At 44.2% G+C, this 22,044-nt stretch overlaps 1 protein-coding gene across 34 annotated transcripts in view; it reads left to right on the top strand.

Annotated features, from left to right (window-relative positions):
* Positions 1-22,044, top strand: part of PCBP3 (poly(rC) binding protein 3) — a 352,993-nt gene that overhangs the window by 83,407 nt on the left and 247,542 nt on the right. The window contains exon 1 of one of the 34 annotated variants that reach the window (XM_074189901.1): positions 128-21,121. The exons of the other annotated variants lie outside the window; for them this stretch is intronic. The gene's annotated coding sequence lies outside the window, so the exon portion shown is untranslated. Of the gene's footprint in view, positions 1-127; positions 21,122-22,044 lie in introns of those variants that run through there. 34 annotated transcript variants of the gene reach the window in all.

Below are 22,044 nucleotides of genomic sequence, written 5' to 3'. Positions count from 1 at the left end.
TCTTATACTTTATCTTTCTTCCTTAAGGATATGATTTCTCTCATAATATTCAACTTAGATCCATAGACCATGGAAATAATGAAAAGACTAACAGACTGCCTTTTGGGGAGGGTAGGGGGAGGGAAGCAAGAATAGGGGAAAAATTGTAAAACTCAAAGTAAATAAAATCTGAAAAATAATAGAAACAAAAAAAGACCTGCTATAAATACTTTTGTACATAGGAGCCCTTTTCCTATTTATTTGATCTCTTTGGGTATATAGTAGTGATATTTCTGGGTTAAAAGGTATACAAAGTTTTATGGCTCTTTAGGCATAGTTTTGAACGGTTGGACCAATTCACCACTTCCACCAATGGTTCATTAGTGTGCCTATTTTTTCATATCTTCTTCAGCATTTGTCCTTTCCTTTTCTGTCATAATAGCTTATCGAGTAGTTGTGAGATTGTACTTTAGAGTTATTTTAGTGTGCATTTCTTTAATTATTAGTGATTTAGAACTTGATATGAATATTGATCATTTTGATTTCATCTTATGAAAACTTGTGGAAGGACTCTTATTTTGATAAGTTTGACTTAGTTTTCTTCATATTTGTGAAATAAGATTTTTATCAGGAAAACTTGTTATGTCTCCTCCCCTCCCCACTTTCCTGTTTTCCTTCTAATTTTTGCTGCAGCGATTTTGTTTGTGCAAGCCCTTTTTAATTTAATGTAATCAGAATTATCCAATTTACCTCTCATGGTCCTTTCCATCTCTTGTTTAGTCATGAACTCTTATTCACAGATCTGATAACTAAAATTTCCCCTATGCTTCACTAATTTGCTTATGATATCACTCTTTGTGACTAAATCATGTACTCATTTTGAGCATATCTTGGTATAGAGAATGAAATGAATGTTAAGTTTATTTTTGAATGATATTTTTCTTAGTTACATGCAAAGATAATTTTCAACACTCATCTTTTTGTAAGTTTTTGAGTTGCATATTTTTCTCTCTCTCCCTTCCCTCCACCTTCCGCATGACAGTGAGTAATCTGATTTAGGTTGTATATGTACAGTCATGTTTAATATATTTCATATTAGTCATGTTGTAAAAGAAGAATAAGAACCAAAGGGGGAAAACCCATGAGAAAAAAAAAACTACATAAAACAAGATTTAAACAGTGAATGTATGGGCCGGCTAGGTGGTGTGGTGGAGAGAGCACCGGCCCTGGAGTCAAAAGTACCTGAGTTCAAATCTGGGTTCAGACACTTAATAACTACCTAGCTGTTTGGCTTTGGGCAACTCACTTAACTCCATTGCCCTGTAAAAACCTAAAAAAAAGTGAATATAGTCTGCTTTGCTCTGCATTCTGACTCTACTGTTTTTTTTCTTCTGGATGTGAATGACATTTTCCATCACAAGTCTTAGGATTGTCCTAAAAGAGTTGTGTCCATCCAGGAGGAGTTGTGTCCATCCTGGTTGATCATCTCGCCATATAGCTGTGCCAGACATTGTGCTATGGTCTTGTGTGCCATACAAACATAAGCACAAGGGAAAGATAGTTCCTGAACTTAAGAAGTTTACCTGGAGTCTGCCATGAAATGGTGAGACAATGGGATAATCCAGTTAGTGAGAAGCCTCAAAGGTATTGCTCTCCTGACAAGGGGAGTCCCACACTCTCCTTGGCAGGTGGAGCCCTTAATGGTGGTGCTCAGAACTAGACGACCTTCTGTTTCCACTTCTGCGTTTTTCTGTGTGGCCAAGCTATCTTATTTAGTCTAGGTATGGATAGTATGACTTGACCTACTTTGACGATCTCCTCAGCCTGCAGCTACTAAAATTTCTCTCATCTTTTTCTCTTTCGTGGAGCCTTGGTCTCATGATCATAGCCGACTTGTGTCACTGGACAGCACAAACATGATTCACTGTATACGGTGTTTTCCTTGTTGCCCTGTACCAATAAAAGCAATAAAACACCACATAATAAAATATCTGCTTGCTTGCCTTCAGCTTCTCCTAGAGCCCCAGGAAGTATACTCTGATCTGAGTCTGTGATATGTAAAAGAGGTTTTATTTTCTTCAGTCACCCCAGATTACCCGTGCAAGCAGGCAAAAGAACATAGAAAGGTCAGAATTCTTCCAACTGCTATTTGACTCACAACATACAACAGGGATAGTCATTATATTAAGACTCAACTATTCAGTCTGGGTCTTAGCTCCTTTTTTTTGGTGTAGAACATGGGCTCAGGGCCCATGTACAGTCTGAGGTTCCTGCCCTAGCCAAGACTTTCCAATTACTTCTTTCTCTGACTAGTTCGATCATTGCTTATGAAGGGAAGGACATGGACTCAAGGGCATGACTGACTCAACAAGGACAAAGCCATGGCTGCCATTCAATCCTTCCATTTCTCTCATCTTGTCCAAAGCATCTTTCCATTTGCATCTTAGTCTCTTCAATCAACAAGTTTTTATTCCAGACTCTGTTTACCAACTAATTTCTGTTCCCTTTAGCAACCAGCTACCCAAGTTGGGGAAGGACTGAAGATCAGGTAGAATGTTGAATCAATGAAGTACCTGACAGTAATTCTAGTTAATGTTGGAGGCCTGGTGAATCCACCTGGCCTTTCCTCTAAATTGTGATATGCTCTTTAGGGGAGCCCTTGTGACCAATGGATGAAACCACTTGTTTGAAAACCTATCAGCCTCATTGGAAGAAACAAAGTGAACATCAGGGTTTATGGTTGTGCCTTCAAATTATTCATTTTAAAATTAAAATTGAAATACAAATATAAATAGGAAAGAGCCACAAAAAGAAAACTTCCACTACATGAGGAAGCATGAGCCAAATGGCAGGTTGCTTTGATACAGCAGATAGTCTATTCCTACCTACCATCTTTGCTCTCAGCTTTTGCTGGGAGAAAGTAATTCATTTTACTTAGGTTTTAAAATAACTTTTTATTGCTACCTTTTATTTCTTTGCTATCTACATTTCGCTCATAATGAAGAATAACAAGTTCAGTACAAATAACCAAGATACTGAAAAGTCTGAATTCACCAGTATTCCAGACTTGTAGTGCCCTAACTCAGCAAAAAAGCAAGGTGGGAGGGGGGATCTTTGTCATAGCCCTTTGTGGGGACCACACTTTCTGGCTTTAATTATGTTTATTGTTGCTTTTCTTTCCACTGGTACCATTCAAGTCCCATTAGAGTTTCTTCTTCTCACTTCATTCTTTCATATTGGTCCTCCCTCTTCTCTGTAGGCATCATGCATTATTTCTTACAATAGGGCAGTAGTCCATTACATTTAGGTGTCACAGTTATTTAGTCACTCCCCCAATTGATGGGAATCTGCTTTAATCTACTTTAAAGAATTAGAGTTCCTTACTACTACAAAAAGTACCGCTATCTCTGTTCTTTATGTCCCTCACCTCCTTGTGGTACACACGCAGCAGTAGACCGATCAGGGTCAAAGGAGAGAGGTGTTTTCAGAATTTTCTTTGCCTAATTCCAATGGACTTCCCAAATGGACAAGCTACTTCACATCACTGCCGACAGAACTCCCCTTAGAATGTAATCTTCTTGGGAGTAGAGAACGATTTTTTAACCTTTTTTGTATATTCATTCTTTATATTTTACCTTTGTCTAACCAAGTTCTAAGTCTTCCACAGCTTAGAAATAGTGCCTTGCACAAAAGTGGTACTTCAGTGGAATTGTGGTTCATTAAGGAATCTCTTCTTTTCACCAGGCCTCTAACATTAACTAGTCCTTTTTGTGGCATCTTTGTTAACTTGTTGAGGGTGAGGTGAAACTCTAGGATTCTTAGGATTTACAGTTCTCTAATTGATAATGTTTTGAAACAGACTTTCATATAGTTGTTAAGCATTTACAATTCTTTTGAAAAGGTTCCTTTGACCACATATATTTGGGAATGTCTTTGGTGCTCACATATTTCTGTTACATATATATATATATATATCTGTTCTATATCCATCTTGAATACAAAATTCTTTTCAGAGATATTTGATCATTTTTTCCCGTAGTCAGCCAGTTCTTTCTTATTCAGGAAAAATGAATTTTGTTCATTCAAAAACCTTTCAAATTTATGTGATTGAAATTATCTATTTTGACTTCTGGGATGTGTTTATCCATTCTTTGATTTAAAAATTCCCCCCAGCCATAACTGTGAAAGGTATCTAATCTGGTTCTCTTCTAAATTTTTTTTAGGTTTTTACAAGGCAAATGGGGTAAGTAGCTTGCCCAAGGCCACACCGCTAAGTAATTATTAACTGTCTGAGGCTGGATTTGAACTCAGGTCCTCCTGACTCCAGGGCTGGTGCTCTATCCACTGCGCCACCTAGCCGCCCCCTAATTTTTTTATAGTGTTAACTTTCACATGAAGGTCAAATGTGCATTTTTTGAGTTTGGTGGTATACAATATTGGTTTAAACTTATTTTTTTCAGGACTTGTGTTCCAATTTTCCAATAGAGAACTAGAGACTTTGCCCTGAGGTACACAGAAAAGTTAATTGGTGTCAGAAAATGCCAGGGCAAGCAGATATGAGGTTATGCTTTAGAATTCTATGACAAGAAAGGGAAAAATTAACAAAATGAATCTTATGAAAATGACCCAACAGCCTTAGAAAATGACCAGCCAGATAAATGCCTTTATGTTTTTAAATGCAAATGATTTTATTTAGCAAATTTTTCCATAAAGTGCTGACTTAAGTTGAGCAGGAGCTTGGGGTACAGTGGGAGGTAGTGTAAAAATAATAAGCCATAGTCTTTCCTCTGCCAATAAACAACCTTATCCTCATTCTCTCCATCAAGGATTTGGGTCTAGTTATGACCCCCAGAAGGAGCGTATACACATCAATGATGGAAGTGCTAACTTTGAAACAGTTTAAACTCTGTGAGGTACCCTGTAGGCTGTGGGCCCCGATTGAGTCAGGAGTCAACTCTAGACTCCAGAAAGATTACTCTTCCCTAGTAGCTTAGACAAATCTTTGTCCTATAAATACTATTGTAAAACTCAGGCTATTCTTGAAAACTCAACAACAAAAAAATCCTATTAGAGCTGAACCATTAGTTATCACAGATAAAACTGCAGCTCAGGAAGTGGCTAAGTTGCACAGTGGATAGAGCACCAGCCCTGGAGTCAGGGGGACCTGAGTTCAGATCCAGCCTCAGACACTTAATAATTATTTAGCTGTGTGGCCTTGGGAAAGCCACTTAACCTTAACTATTGCCTTGCAAAAAAGAAAAAACCTAGAAAAAAAGGCTGCAGTTCACAATCACCTCCCAGTGCCAATCCATAAACAATTTAAGACCAAAGTGTTTAATAGATGACACTGTACCAAAGACTTAATATCTCTAAAATATATGGAGTGAAAAACATTCTGAATACAGGGAACTTGCATTGGAAATCAAAGCCTTTTGGATACAGAATGAGGGTCAAGTCATGCTCGCCATCTCATCTGCTGCTGTAGTCTGCTGGGCCAAACTGTTGAGTGTCTATCCAGAAGATGAGCTTCCATCTTGGTACATTTATTCAAATATACATTTTAATAAACCCTGTGACTCTATCCAGCTGTGGAGTAGTCTGCGAGACAAGAGAAGGAGAAGAGGGAATATTTATTGCCCTTCCTTGTTTGCCCTTTGTTTTCCCCTTGTTTCACAGTAGGTGCTTAATAAATGCTTATTTGAAATGAAAGAGAAGTAATGAAATGGCACCTTTTTCCTGGTCATTTCTGCCTGAATTCCATCCAAAAAATTGAAAAGAACTAAAAAAAAATGGATACTTTTTTTTTCTTTTTTTAGAGACCTAAGTTCGCTCAGCAAGAGAGCTACTGAAACAGGACTTAAACCTCCCAATTCAGAAATCTTTCCACTGAACAAGAGAATCTTTTTTTTTGTTTTTTTTGCAAGGCAAATGGGGTTAAGTGGCTTGTCCAAGGCCACACAGCTAGGTAATTATTAAGTGTCTGAGACTGGATCTGAACCCAGGTACTTCTGACTCCAGGGCTGGTGCTTTATCCACTTTCTAGCTGCCCCGATACTTCTTAAGTATATAAAGTTTATAGTCAGTCATTTTTCAGTCATGTCCAACTCTTTGCAACCCCATTTGGACTTTTCTTGACAAATATGCTGGAATGGTTTGCTATTTCCTTCTCTAGCACATTGGATAAATGAAGAAACTGAGGCAAGCGGGGTGAGATGATTTGCCCAGATTTAGTGTCTGAGGTCAGATTTGAACTCAGAGTCTTTCTGACTCCAAGCCCAGTTACCTGTTCACAATACCCCAAAGTTTACATAGCAATTCTATAGATCTATGTTTTTCATTCTGTCCTCAAATCATCCTTATAGAATTGGCCCACAGGTACTGTCATTTTCTGGACCTGTGGTTTCACCTGGGCAGGGGACTCCTCAACTTTTGCTGATAAATCATTCTTCTGGAGCTTTTCACCAGTGTTGCCTGAGATCTAGGGAGGTTAAGGGACTTGTCCAGGATCCCACAGTCAGAGTCTGTCAGAAGTAAGGCTTCAATCAAGCTCCTCCTGACTCTGAGCCTGGCCCTTTATCTGCCTCTACTTGAGAAAAGGCTCATTTCCACAGGAGAATTGAGACTTGAGAGGCTCTTAGTGCATGATGATACATGTCATGGGAAAGCTGCCCACGGGTCCCAACTTGTAAGATCTGGCACTTGAATCCAGGTGTCCAAATCCAGTGTCCATTACCTCATAAGAGGGCAGCGTGGTTTGGGATCAGGACCACCTGAGGGATATCACAGGCCACCAGAGCGCTATTGTTACAACACAGACAGCACTGGTTTCTAGACTGGAGGCAACATGACGCCCATTCCAAAGAATAGTGGTGGCAAGGTCCGCTCCTTGCTGGAGCTCAAGCATTTTGAGAAAGTCAAACTGGAAATGCATGTCTTCATGAAAGCTCAGCCATGTGCAGATACCCAGTTTCTTGAATCCCTGCCACCACAAACAATTATTAAGTCACTCCTATATGCTAGGAGCTGATAATGCAAAGACCAGATGGAAATAGTTCCTGGCCTTGAAGAGTCTATGTCTTACTGACGTGAGGGAAGAGAAGCCTCAATACCCTTATAAGTCAATACGTAATATATACAGAGTGGTTTGGGGGTAAGAGGGCAACTCTAACAGTAGGAAGTAGCATATCTTGTTGGCTTTTGAGTGGAGTCTTGAAGGAAATTAGGTGATGGCCATGTAGTTAGAGAGAAGGGCACAGGTAGGAATGGTTCAGAGGGAAGAAGGACAAGACTTGACTGTCTCTGAGGAGCTTAGATGCCTGGGAGACTGATAAGGGAAATTAGGGGGATGGACAAGTCGAAGGAATGGACCTGACTTCTGTCTGGGGTGATGAGCTCTTTCAGTCACATTTCTTTTCTATCCCCAGGATGCTCCCCTCACTACTCACCTGACTCAGGACTTGGCTCCCCCAGTCTTCTGGGTCCAGCTGTTATCTGTAGCCTCCATTTGTTTATTCCTTTGTCTTGGCTGCTCCAAGGCCTGACCCTTTGGCCTGAAAGGAGCCAGTTATTGCCTTGGGACCGAGTAATTGAGTTAGGACAGCCACTTACTGCTCTGATCCAAATGAGGCTGACCTGTTGGCATCTCTCTCAGCCAGGCTCCTGACAAAGCCTCCTATTCATCCCATGAGTGGGGAGAGACCAAGGTAAAGGAAAACTGTCATCCCCTGAGAAAGAGTCCTACAAAGCAGCTTCTTCTATAGCCAAACGTCAACAGGGGGTGCTGAGCAGAGTTGGCTTAGCTGGGAGAATTGAGGGGACACGTTTGTGTGGACACAGCTTTCTCCATGTACAAGGCTCTAGCCTATTTGTGGCTCAAGCAGTTCCGATACAGACTCTCACAGTCAAGAGGTGAAGTCAAGGTCCTCTGAACACCCCTAGGTCTTAGGCCTTTCCCTTTCCTTCAAGGGCTGCTCTGGGTTCTTTTCACATGATCTAAAGTTTCCTAATCTTAGGGCCCTCCCACACCTTTACTCTCAGGACTTGATGTCACAGCCATCCCTAAGATTCTCTTGTTTAGGGGTGGCTAGGTGGCGTAGTGGATAAAGCACTGGCCTTGGAGTCAGGAGTACCTGGGTTCAAATCCGGTCTCAGACACTTAATAATGATCTAGCTGTGTGGCCTTGGGCAAGCCACTTAACCCCGTTTGCCTTGCAAAAAAAAACAAAAAAAAGATTCTCTTGTTCAGTGGAAAGATTTCTGAATTGGGAGGTTTAAGTCCTGTTTCAGTAGCTCTCTTGCTGAGTGAACTTAGGTCTCTAAAATGGGTCTACCCATTGGGTGATTGACATTTATTTCAACTATAAATCTATAATCCATTTTTTCTTTGCTCTTATGATCTATCTACCAAACTGAGGATCCTTTCTTTACATCTCTAGCAAGAGACCTTTCCACCTTTGCTTGAAGACATGCCAAGCATAGGGAACTCACCCCATACCTAGGCAAGGTAGGCCATGTTGTGGCAGTTCCCACTTTTGGGAAGTTTTCCCTTTCATGAAACCTAAATCTCCTTCCCTGCAACTTTTACCCATCTCTTGTCTTCCGCCCTCTGTGGACAAGCAGAATCAGGTTAGACCTCCTTGCACATGCAGCCTCAACCCTCAAAGGCTGATGTTCTTAGGCCTTTCCCAAGTCTTCTGTTGCCACTTTCTGATGAAGTCACAGACAAAGCTGCCTCAAAAATTCTTACTTGAGTTTGAATGAGTTTGTCAAGGTGTTCCTTGTGTCTCTTACAGTTGCAAATGCCATTTCCTTATTTATTGGATCCTCTGGTGCTCCTTTCTCATAATAGGTCATTAGAAAAGCATCCCTTTCCATATCAGTCCATAATAGTGTGCTCAGCTCTGATTGGAGGCCCATTTAATTCAGACCCCATTTGAGACAGCCAGCCCACGGAATCCATGGTGATGGGAACTGAATAACCCCCACAAGAAGTATGGAGACATCAGGAGCCAGCATGAGGGAGAGGCCAGAAGAAAGATGGAATAAATAACTCTGGGTGGCTGTGAGGACTACGGGTGGGGGGGCAATGTTGGAGGAAGAACAGGAAGTCACATTAGGACCAATGCTGGTCATTTGGTGATGGAAAAGAGGAAAACAGGGAAGCAGTGAGGAAGGGGAATTAATATTATGGATGTTGCAGTGAAAGTATTAGGATGGGGTTGGGCATGAGGATGATTTTAGTGGTTGTATGTGGGATTGGCAAGAAAGTGAGTGAGAAAGGGCTCTCCAAGAAAGTGGGCATTAGAGGACAGCTGCACTGTAAGGAAGATGGGCCAAGAGTAGGGCTGTAGCCTTCCTGGTCACTGGTGCCACCTTTACCCTGCTTCACAGTGGATATACCAGCAGTGGGCCACAGAGAGTAATGAAAAGATGGTAAGATGAGGATCTGTCTTCTTAGCATGTATGGTTTCTAAGTCATTGAGCTCCTACTGTTTTCTGTTTGGGAGATTGTGCACTGGGAGGAGGTCAGTTTTAAGGCAACAGGGCACAGGTCTTAGGTTCAGAAGTCTGGGAATGGAGGACATGTTCACAAAAACAAAATTCAGATTAGTTAACTAGGTCTGTTCACATACTAAACCCTTCAATAGCTCCCCCCTTGCCTGCTGAAAAGATGCAAACTCCTTGGTCGGGGCTTTTCACAAGATAGCATCACCTTTCTTTTCTAATCTAATCTCACCTTACTTTCTGCCCCATACTTTATTGTTCAGGTCAATTAGAAAACTTGGCATCCTTTTCCACCTCTTCCATTTTTAATAGTATAAATCTTGGAGAAATCGCTTCACTCTTAGAACTTACTTTGCTGCTCTGTAAAATGAGGGGGTTGGATGTAACAGCTTCCACTTAAAATTCAGTCCTGCTCTTTCCCACCTCTTCTGAGCCTTTGCTTATGCTGTTCCCTCTCCTTGGGATACTCTCCCTTTGCATCCTCACCTATTGAAATATATCTTCCAAGACCCAGCTCAGGGACTCCTTCCTTCCTTAGACTTCTCCTAGCACATCACTGAGGCCCCTTCCTACATATTTATCAGATTCTGTTTTTGCCCTGGGATGGGCCCTTTATCCTCCTGGAGTAAAGAAAATTCTGGGCTCTATACCAAGCCATAGAGGCTCTGCCAGGTGCTTCTACCTGGGGATTAACCTAGAAAGAGAATCCTTGGGTTCTTCAAAGGCCATCCTGGCTGAGTTGAGACATGTGATCCAAAGTTGGCACCAGGTGATGAATTATTTTACCTAGAGCAATTCCTGAAACCTTGTGCCAAAGGAGGGGTGGCTTTCATCAGGGCACTCCTACCTCCATGGGAAGCACTGGGAATAATTCAGAATGAGTATGTGAGGATGTGTGTGTGTGTGTGTGTGTGTGTCTGTGTCTGTGTCTGTGTCTGTGTCTGTGTCTGTGTCTGTGTCTCTAACACCCCCTTCCATTAGACTGGAAGGCCCATGAGGGCAAGGACTCTCTGCCCCCTGGTCCTTCCATGGTGTTCATCACAGTGGTTTGTCCCTGGAGGTGCTTGTTAAATGTTGAACTGACTCCAAGCTCCATGATTGGTCCAGGGAGCTAGGAAGGCCATGCCCCAGTGGAAGGGGTAGAGGCAAAGGACCGAGAAGGAGGCATGTGGGAGAGATGTTAGGAAGGTGAAGGCAGGAAATGATATGCACCTCCAAGGAAACGGAAGAACAAGACAATTCTTTAAATATATCTATCATTATCATTATCACCATCAGTGTTGACAATAACAAATCTCTGAACACCTGTTCTGCAAAGGAGTGCAGAGCTCCGTGGGTACTTGAATAAACACACTTTGAAACCCAATTGGCCTACTCCCGTTCTCTCTATCCCCCCCAATACCTCCCCTCCCCACCAAGCCCCTCCTCTCTTCCTGCTGCTGAGTCAGGAGGCGCCAACAAGGTCGCCTCATTCATTGGCGACCTGGGCTTGCTGGGCACCTCCCATGGTCAAGGCGGAAGCCCTAAGATGCTTCCAGGCTAATGTCAAGGATGACAGGGAATGCTTTAGATGGAAGCCCCAACATAGCCCTTGGAGGCAGGTGCTATGACATTCCCATCCTACAGATAAGGAAACTGAGTTACCAATTACCTGAACTTCCCAAGGTCCCATGGCATCTCAGACACATCTAGATGCCCAGGCTGCACTTGGGAAGCCCACCTTGTTGGGGACCTTGGCTCAGTTGGGACTGCAGTCAAAAGGTGCCACGGTTTACAGAGCATCTGAACCTGGAGTCAGGAAGACCTGAGTTCTGTGACCCTGGGCAAGTTACGCTATTTGCCTCAGTTCCCTCATCTGTAAATGGTAGATATCCCAGGCTATAGGAATACTGGCTTTTATTATTTATAGATTTGAACCAGGCTCCCTTGACTCCAGAGCATGACCCCATGCTCTCTCCACTGGGCCCCAGGGTATTCAGGGAGGACTAGCTTCTTTGGGGCGAGGGCTACCAAACCCTTCTCAGGGCTGCTCATTCAGCTCTGGGGTCCACCTTCACCCAGTGCTCACCTGTGGCCTAAGCATCAGCCACACCCTGGTCAAGCCATCTCAGCAGATATGTTGAAGGTCTCAAACCCTTGATGAGTTAGGGGATCGTCTCCCTCAAGCATGTGAAGACTTCCTCCAGGAGAATAGGTAGATGAGAACAATGTGTCCCAGTAACCATGGCAGCGGCTAACGCCAACACTGAGGAGACCCAGAGTCATCCCCTGCGTCTCAAACCAATCCACAGTCTGCTGCCCTTGATGACTTGGGAAGAGAGTGCAGCTGGCGACCACGTGACTCAACCTCACTTAAATCCATTCATGTTCATGCTGTCAGTGGTCCTCTTTGAAAATGAAGGACACACAGCAGCAACACCTGGGAATGGCGGGGGTGGGGGGAATCTGTCACCTTTGCTTTTAGGATGCAGTGGTTTTTCTGAGTGAGTCCTCACTTGCCGGTGAGCTCCATCCTCAATCTCAGTGAGGATCCATTCCAGAGGAATGGGGGAATTTTAAAGTTTTTTTTCCCAGAAAAAAAAAAAATATATATATATATTTAAAAAGACAAAAATAAAGTGAAATAATGTATTTCTGAATGTTTTAATACTATATGAACAAGAGTTAAAGTGGTCAAATTAATGTCCTTATTCAAGAAGACCTGGGTTCAAGTCCCTCCTTTGACTTCAAGTCCCCTGCCTTAGACTTCCAGGCAAGTCTAAAAGACTCTTATGTACAACGACCGACATTTAGAGAGAGCTTCCTTATCTGGGGACCAAAGAATCACAGATCCAGTCATTATCTCTCTATATTGTCCAATAATAGTTATTGAATATATTTAAATAGACCATTTTAGATGCTAATTTTGACTTCAATGTTGATTTCTGTATATACACATTTTGATCACCTTTTATTTCAGCATCACATACTCTGGGACCAGGTATGCTTTGGGGGATTTCTTCTCTCTGTCCTGATGCCCCACTCAGATGGCCTAGGGTACCATCACTGTGGCACTCCTTGTATTTTTCCCTAATCCCCTTGTGAGCACCTAGTTCATGGAACTCAAAGAGTGAAAGTCATATTTATGAGTGGAAAAGACCCAAAGCACCTTCTCTAACTCTCTTTAGAGTTCCACAGACAATAGACTCTCCCTCCTGGGCATCCCTTTCCCAGAGATCTAATGGCTACCATCTCCACCTCTCCACCTCTCTTCCTCATCCTCCTCAGTCACCAGCCCATGAGCTCTAGCCATCAGTGTCTAATCCAGATGACCAGCCCTGTGGCCAAGTCCCCTGGGGTTCAGGATCACGAACACTACACTGGTGAAAGGGCGATGACAGTGCATAAGGGTCATTCAGTCCTATGTGAAGGACATCAGGCATGTGAGCATCTGGAAAATCCAGGGCTGGAGAGGATGGCCTTTGAGCAGCTCCAGAGGTGCTGTTGAGAATTGTCCATGCTGGGAGGAAGGGAGAAGAGACAAAGCCACTCCATGCCACCTTGTTTCTGCTTCTCTGTTAAAGAGAAGCATCTTTGGATGGCCAGAGCAACAATGCTTATACTAATAGACAGTTGGTCCCCTTGAGTGAAGGTTATCTGGGCAGGTGAATTATGTTTTTTATTATTGAAAAAACTTGCAGAAGTGATAGCTGAGACATAGTCATTGCTGTCTGAAGGATTTGGAGAATAGGAGAAATATCACAGGACTGGAGAAGGGCAGATGGCCTGTTTGTATACAGTGGTCATTTAATAAATGCTAACTAGCCTAGCCTAGGAAACCTAGGAAATCTAGGAAATCATTTTAACTATGAGATTGAAGTCTAGGCTTCATACAGTTGACTCATAAAGAAAAACTGGGAGCAGAAGCCATTCATGTGGACGTTAGGAACTGCCTTTGTGATAGAAAATCCAGATGTGATGAAAGAGGGAACTATAAAGAGAGTTGTTTCTGACAAAGGATCTGTTTGGCCTCTGACATCCAATAACTTTTAAAATCCATTCTTCTAAAACTTGACCCAGAACTTACCAGATTTATACATCCTCTCAGAGAGCTGGGGAGAGATTCCACTGGGGAGGGGGCTTGCATTTTAGTTTTTCTTGTATATCTGCTAAAAGAAGATGTGGTTGTAAATTTCTCTAAAAATCTGAGATTTATTCAAGTGACTTAAAACTAGCTTGGTGAAACAGTCTGACTTGCTGGCCATACTTAGTAATGATTTTTAAAAATAAACTTGAGAGATTTGCTCATCAATTTTTTTATGTTGATTTTTGGAGGATGCTGATCCATAACCACTTATCATTTGGAGTTTTGCAGAACCGAGAATGAAGAATGTGCCGTTCGCTCCTAATGTCTTCTTTGTTGGAGTTTGGGATAAACTCTAGAATTTGTCCAGACTCCTTTCAGGGAGCAGTGCCCTCTCTGGGTCTAGAAGTCAGAATGTGAAGTTAGCCTGGTTGTAATCATTGGGACTTTGTCCTTGGTGACTCCAATATCCCCACATGACCCAGGATCAGATGGTCAGACCAAGGCTGATTGGAGGAGAGGCCAACAGTGGGTAGAAATTCACTGGCCATGCAGGGTTGCTTGGTGTCATGGAGCAGCATTTTGGCATCTGCCTTTGATTGGCCATTTGCTTATGGCTGAGAAACTGGACTTATGGTCAGAGTTCAGGTTTGCAAAGTTCTTCACTGCCATGGCTGATAGACTCTAACATTGACTGGTCCAACAGCTTATGGGAAAAGGATGGGTACATCATGGCTGAGAGGTGGGGGGAGGAGCAACTCTGGAGCCTATCTGTCCAGGTGTCTGGGGCCCAGAGCTGCTTTCCAACTTCCTATGTGGGAAGAACATTCAATAAAGATGCTAATGCCAAGGCCAGCTGGGGGTGGGTTTTTTAGCAAACATATATTTTAGCAAACATACATGACCTTGAGGTCATTCATTCCTGTGAATAAATCATATGCTTGAATCATTACTGCTATGTTTGTATTCTTTTTGTGGACAGGAATGATAATGCCCTTGTAACAGACATAGAGCTGGCCTTAGATGAGGGAAACGGAGGTTCAGTCATGCACTAGCTGGGTGACCCCGAGCAGATAATCTCACCTCTCAGGGTCCTGGGCAATCTTCCTAACAAGATAAGTCACAGAAAAGGTGGCAACCTGAACTGGGGGAGAAAGTTTCCTCATCTGGAAGTTCTCTATTCCCAGGAAATGATAGATTCAGTGGGAGGAGACAAAGTCCACATCTTCACCGTACTTGGGATCACCTGCTTCCATGCTCAGCATTGTAGGTTAAATGAAAAGATTCTTCAACCAATGTGAACTTGTCACACAAAAAAGGCATACTCTTGAATTTACTAATTGTCCTCTGAGCCAAAAATGACAAGGTGTGATTGTGGCTGGGTTGTTCTCTTCTTCCGTGTGTCTGTGTGTTTATATGTCCAGATTTACATGGAGTGAGAGGCAGATGGCTAGATGTCTATGTGCACAGAAAGTCAAGAAGCTGGTGTTCCAGACTGGCCTCTGCCACATTAGCTGTGTGGCCATGGGCACATGCCCTAGACAGCTCCTGCCCTTGCTGATCTGCTTCAGCAGAGGGAGTTAACTTCAGCAGTTCTCCCTATGGCACAACTGTCATGTGAAGACAACACATACATGCATTGCATATATGTTTCATGTGGGCATGGCTATCACCTCTGCATCTGCCTCTATCTGGAAGCCCTCCTTTGGTCTTCTCCATCACTTCCATTTTTCTCTGAATAGTGTATGACCTATTGACATGTAGATGTGTGTGACTGCATGCTTACAAGTCCACACAGGCGCATTGTGCTATAAATGTGAGTGTATTGTATGCATGTGTATATGTGTGATATAGAGCTACCTAGGCAAACATGTATGTATGCACATGTATACATGGATGTGTGTAGCGATATGTATGCCATACCCACATGGTCTCATTCCTAGATGATAGTAGATGCTTCTTTCATTTTTGTGTGGCAATGGTTTCCAGAAGGGGCTGGCTTTGCAGAGGACCTGCTGAATGAAGATGAGTAAGGGCAATTGAGAGACTTAAAGAATAAAAGCTTCCCCCACCCCTGCCCCTTCTTCCCAAGTCCAAAAAAATCTGTGATCCTGGGATCTCTTCTGAGTTAAGATTAGCTTCGGTTCCAGTGGATGGGAGGCTATATGGTGCTTGAGGAACATCCCAGAGGAAAGACAGCCTGTGATGGACTTCCAAGCCACCTGCCACCCTCCCCTCCCACCCACACACCTGGCCTGGATTCTCCATGGGGCCACATGGGGGCCTACGGCCAACATGGCAACTCTGACTCAACTCTCCCTTTGGATGGGCATCATTCTCTGGCTCCATCCTCCCCACACACACCTGCTTGTGGGTGGTAGGGGCAACCATGCCAGACTCCACAGTTGCTCCTGGCCTGGATCCTCGGTAGGGCTGTGTGGGTGGGGCTGGCATGGCGGTGCTGACTCACTCTTCTTCAGGATGACTCCCATTCTCTGGCTACATCCTTCAAGCTGCTCCAGAATCCAGGAGCTATCTCACTGAGAAACCAGGTCCTGCTGATGGCAGTGGATAGGCATGATTCTGGGCAGGGGCTCAGCTTTCACTTTGTTGATGTCCACATGGTAGTGATGACTCCTTTTGGAAAGGTCCAGGGCCTGCTCCATGGCTCCTTCACTGTGGGCTGCTTGGCCAGTCTGTGCCAGTGAGACAGAAGGAATCAGCAGAACCTCTTTCCCTCAGGATTCTGTGACATTGGTAACACTTGGCTTCATCTCCCCATAGCCTCTGGAACATTTCATTCTTGCAAGAAGTCAAAGATAAGATGGCAGAATGCCTAGGAGCCAATCTTGGTGCTACCACTCAACCTGAATGACCTTGACAAGCCCTTCCCCAACTTTGGGCTTTAGTTTCCTCCTTTGCAAAATGAATTGATTGAAATGCCTTTGAGACCCATTTTAGCTCAAATTCTAGGATCCTGCATCCTACTTGGGGGAATCAGAGGCCAGGTTTCAACCTCTGTGGACCTCAGTTTCCTCATCTGTAAAAAGAGAGCTTTGGGACTAATGCTTCCTGGAACTCCTTCATTTTCTGTGTCTTTGATTCTAAAAGTCATGTTTTTGCTTTTTGAGGCAGTTGTAGTTAAGTGGCCTGCCCAGGGTCCCACAACTAATAAGTGTCTGAGGTTGGATTTGAATTCGGGTTTCTATCCACTGTGCCACCTAGTTTCTTATATGCCCCTTCTTACCAGTTCTGTGACCATGGGGAAACCACTCTCTAAATTTAGGACCATCGACAGGTTTTCATCTAGTTGAATCCTCCCTGTGGCACCTCCTTCCCAGGGCTGCTGAGGAACACATGAGATGATATTTGAGAATCGTAGAGCACAGTTCCTAAAGGCTTTTAATAAAAGCTGGTTTCTTTCCTCCAGTCACTCATCATGGACTGCAGGGTGAGGCTCAGTGGGGAATATTGGCCAGGATCAGGGACAAGAGCTTCAATAAGGCCAGGATTCAGGAGTCACCCAATGCTCCTGAAGATGTGATTCTCCGGGACTGGGAAGTGTGCTTGGTCTCACTCAGTAGATTCCTGAAGGAGAGTTTAGGGAAAATAGATGAGAATTGTATGGGATGGGAGGGTGTAGAGGACTGATGAAAAGGGGTTGTCTATACCAGGGGGAGCCAAAAATATCCAAGTCCAGGGTGAGGCAGAGGAAAGAGGCCTGGTGATGGGCAAGCAAATCACAAGGATGTTTGGGGTCACCACTATTCTGTGGCCCATCAGGTCATTCTCCTGGAAGATGGGGGCTCCCTAGCTCTGTTGTGAGCTCCAGTGAGTCACCAAGCCTCTTTGGTCTCAGTGTCCTCACTGCAAATGGCAATCTTGGGCTTCTCAGTTCTCTTCAGCTCTAGATCCAGGAGGCTAAGATCACTGACCATCTCCCACTGCATCACTGTGTCTCCTCAGGACACTGTCCAACGGCTTCTCTTCTTTCTTCATCTTTTCCTTGGTAATCCATTCCCATAATTCTGCTATCATCTCTACACCAATGACTTCCAAGTCTATATAGACACCATTTCATCTCTCTCCTGGCACAAAGTAGGGGCATAAGGAAGGCTTATGGAATTGAATTGACCAGGGAGCTTGGGAAGCCACTGAATGGCTCTGCCCCAGCCTCCCATGTGGAGTGGAAGCTGGCACCCCAACTAGACTGATAAGGCAAGAGTGCAAAGTATGAACGACTAATGAGGACAGATGTGCTTTACAGACATTATCTAACTGAGCTATGATGTGGCTATGATGACCCTTTCCCTTTTTCAGAGGAATAAGCTGAGGTTCAAATGGGGGAGTGACTCAAAGTCACAGAGCTATCAAGTACAGGTTGGGATTGGTACTAGATTCATTTTGCGTGTGGTGCATTAGCACCTAGGGGACCAGAGCTCCAGTCTCCTCCTGGTAGCAGCTCTTCCAGAACTTCTCAAGTCTTCCACCCCTCCAACTGCAGCCTCCCTTTTGGCAGAGGACTTTACCTTGTACTTTAATGAAAAAACACTAGTTACCACAAGCTGCCTTTCTTCCCAAATAACAAAAATCTCCCCTTTTCTCTTCTTTGTTCCAGAATCAGAGAATGAAGCTGCCCATCTCCTAGCCAACAGCAGCTGCTGTTCTTGAACCCTGACTCCCACACTCCACTATCTCCTCTGAGTCTCTCCCCCCATTGATATCTCTTCACCCCCCCCCCCCACTAACTTCTAACTCTTCTGGGATTACAAGACTGGGCCTGGGCCATCCTCAGAGTCCTTCCAGCCTGGAAGAATTGGTCAATTTGATGCTCTGCTATCATAACCTTTGAGAGTCCACAATACCCCGCCAAAATAGTGGAGAAGGACTTTGTGGAGGCCATCATGTTATTCATCTTGTATATGGCTTTTATATTCCTATTTGTAAACATGTCCTATGCCTTTGGATAATATCACCTCCTTGAGAACATTCTCCCTTTTGTCTCTATGCCATAGTACCTTGAAAAATAGTAGAAACAACAAATTTCATTTATCAGTTGATTGATGTCTGGCAGAAGGACCCTGTTTAGTGGGTTAGTGGGCATGAGGAGAGGCATGGTTTGATAGGAGAGCACTGCAATGTTTACTTGTTGCCAGAGTCAGATTCCTGAGAGAAGACCAGGTAGTAGACCATGGTATGTATGCACATTCCCCTCCTGGGTACATTTGGAAGGTCTGGGGTGGGGCTGCTCCTTTGAGCCTCTTCCACTCTGACTCAGCCCTTGACTCCTGCCATCCTTAGCCCTGCAGACCTCATCTGGAGCAGTTGGTATGCCACCCCTGGGTGGAGCCAATTTGTCGCGATGGGAGAAAATCTGGTGAAGGGCAATGGGACTGGTGAGAGATCGAGTATAACTGACTAAGGTGGTTGGAAGAAGAAGGGAATGGGGATGGGAGAGTTCTCTTCTATTTAGAGCAGAATTCTCATGGAAACCAGATGAGACTCATCATGTTTCATCCTGGAAGGCAGGACTGGGAACCATGTTGTACATGAAAGTTTGTTGTAGGAAAAAGAAAATTTTGTAATAATTAGAATTATACTAGCCTTCCTTGGGAGGTGGTGAGCACCTTGTCCTTGGAGGTCTTCCAGAAGAGACTGAATAAACTGATCACCTTTTGGGGTATTGTCAAGAAGTTTTTTTCTGGTCTAGGTTGGACCAGATGTCTCTAAGGTCCTTTCCAGATGTTAAATTCTGTGATTTATTCAATATATGACCCCCCCCACAAGCTTTCTAAACATTCTTGCTGCCCCAAAATGGAATAGGCAGTCTTGTGAGTTGTAGCTTCCCTTCACCAAGTATTCACCCTGAGGCTAGATGACCAACTCAGGGATGAGAGGTGGTCAGTGCAGTGGATGGTACTGTGGACAGAGTCAAAATGGTGTCCTAAGCCAGTTCTTCCCCTTCCTCTTGGGAATAGTGGGCAGGTGATTAAACATTTCTGGGGCGCCTTCCTCCCCACCCACCATGATGGTGAGGGGATTGGGTTGAGTGTGCTTTAAGGAGCCCTCCAGTCCTTGATCTGGCTTGTGTTGGCAACTCTCTGAGCTCTGAGTTGTACCAGATGCCATTTAAGGCTCCTCCAGTTTTAATCTCTGATGTAGAAACAATTATTGAAGTGAATGGAAGGTTGGACAAAGAGACCCCCCCCCCCCAATCTTTGATCCTAAGGCACTTATTCTCGATTTCTTATTCTGTTAAACCAGGGGCTTGGAGTAGATGACCTCTGACTTCCCTCCAAGCTCCATGTAAATGAGAGCAAATGAGAGGAGGGAGAAAGGCCCTAGCTGCTCCTCTGCCTGCCCTTCTTGAATTTTTGCTTCTCTGCTTCTGTGCTCTCTTTCTCCCTTCTGTTCCTGTCTCTCCCCTGCCAGGCAACAGCCAGGTTGAAATGCATCTCTGGGGCTCCACTGAGGGCTCAGGAGATGGTTCAGAATGTACCCCAGTGGGAAAGGAGGGATGCTCACTTTTCCTGGGGGTGACTCAGCTGCATGCTCCCACCTTCCCGAGTTGCCTGATCACAGTGGGCTGAGAAAATAGCTTTCTCCTCTTGGGAAAGGCTCAGCCAGAGGGAATGAGGACAGTTCTGGTGGAAGATGAGAGCCCAGGGATGGAACTCAGGGAATGGAGCTGGATCTAGAGATAGAGACTGAGAATGGAAGAGGCCCCAGAGGCCAGGCAATTGAACCTCCTCAATGTACAGAGAAGGAAACTGAGACTCAGAAAGGCCATTGGAACTTTGCCCAAGGGGAGGAAAGGAGGAAAAGAGCCTAGGCCAGATTCTCTGACTTCAAGTAGTACCTCTGAATAGCCTAAGAGATCAGAAATAAGACAAGGACATGCACCATTGAGACTTCCCAGATATCGCACATTCCACACTCTTGCTCAGAATGTTCTCTCTGCAGTCGGCTGTCAGCCAACAGTGGATGGACTTATGGAATTAGATGGACACTTAAGTCCAAGGAGAACATCCAGAGCCAGGAGGAAAGCTCTCGCCTCGGCTTTTATGAGACTTGCCCCTGCCCCCTACCATCCTTACCCCATCCAGACCTCATCTGGAGCCATTGGTATGCCACCTCTGGGTGGAGCTTGCCAGGCTTCCCTTCCTCATGCTGACCTCCTAGATTTGCCTATGGCTTCTTCCTTTGAGTACATCTAGCCCTTTAGCACTAATCTGTGGACAAAATCCAATAGTTTGATGAATATTTTGTGTAGGCTGGTCACCTCTTTGGAGCCCCAAAACAATGACTTTAGTGGGCTGTTGCCTAAGGGCAAACTCAGTCAATTAGCCCCACTGCCCCTTCCCTCTATGACTGAGGAAGTGGATTTATTATGACCCACCTATCTCAAGAGTCCCACCCTTCCTTTCAGTGGCAATGAGGCTGGTTCACCCAGTCTGTCTCCACATTCTTTGGGGGCATGAACCTAAGCCTGAGCCAGATCCAGCCAGGCCTCAGCTGTCTGAAATAGAGCTTTGTGGATGTTCTCATCATTCCCACTCATTAATTTGGCTCTGGGTAAGTGCAAAGCCAAGTGAGAGGTTTCTGGTGGGAGGCAACATGCTCTGGTGAAGCCAAGCACTAGACTGGGACTCCACAAGCAGGTTCTATTTCTGTCTCCATTGCTGAATCACTGTATGACCTTGGGTGAATGGTTTCCCCTCTCTGAGCAGCCATTCTCCATCTGTAAAAATGGATCCATCCCACCTGTCCCTCCACAGCCATGTGAAGTCTTGGGAGGATTGATGCGACAATATTGCTAAAGTGTCTGGAGCTTTTTTAAGCCAAAAGAAGGAAAGATCTAATGGCTATCTATGAGGGAGAAAAATACTGTCCTATAAGTATCCTTCAGCAGCCGTATTCAGGACTTCCCGGAGCCATCTCCCCGCTAACCTTGAGAGAAGTCAGCTGTCTCAGATGTCATCTTTTGGCAAAGACTGGAAAAGATAGTCTTGTTCAGTCTTGTTCTAATCTTTCTGTCTCCTCTCTGTGACCTTGGATATTGTTGATGACTCCCTACCTATGGGGTGGTTCTTTCTCTAGCCCCCTACTTGTGGCTGTTCCCCTTTAAAAAAGGCTTTTGTTCTGTTTTTTCAGAGGGAGATCCTTTCTTGAACATCTGGGTCCATCTTTGTGCCTTTCTATTCTCTCAGTAATGGAGACTCAAATCTCAGCTTCAATGTGTCCTCAAAGTAGCTCACTTCCACAATGACCCATTTTGGTCATTGATTCCTCCTTTTTTCCCCTCATATTCCTAAACCATAGAACTTTGTATCATCTTTTGATTTCCATTTTGAGCTTTCTGCCCCAGGTTTTAATTATAGAAGTAATCTCCTGAATGGTCCCCTTGATTCTAGTCCCTTCTTCTCCCCACCCCCACTCCAACTCAACATGCTGTCCATAACCAAATATTTTGCTATGTCTTGACTTTTACTGAATGA

Source organism: Macrotis lagotis, chromosome 5 (assembly GCF_037893015.1).
Source record: "Macrotis lagotis isolate mMagLag1 chromosome 5, bilby.v1.9.chrom.fasta, whole genome shotgun sequence".
Taxonomy (NCBI): Eukaryota; Metazoa; Chordata; class Mammalia; order Peramelemorphia; family Peramelidae; genus Macrotis; species Macrotis lagotis.
Note: the sequence above shows the minus strand (reverse complement) of the source record. Positions and strands in the feature narration are given on the sequence as shown.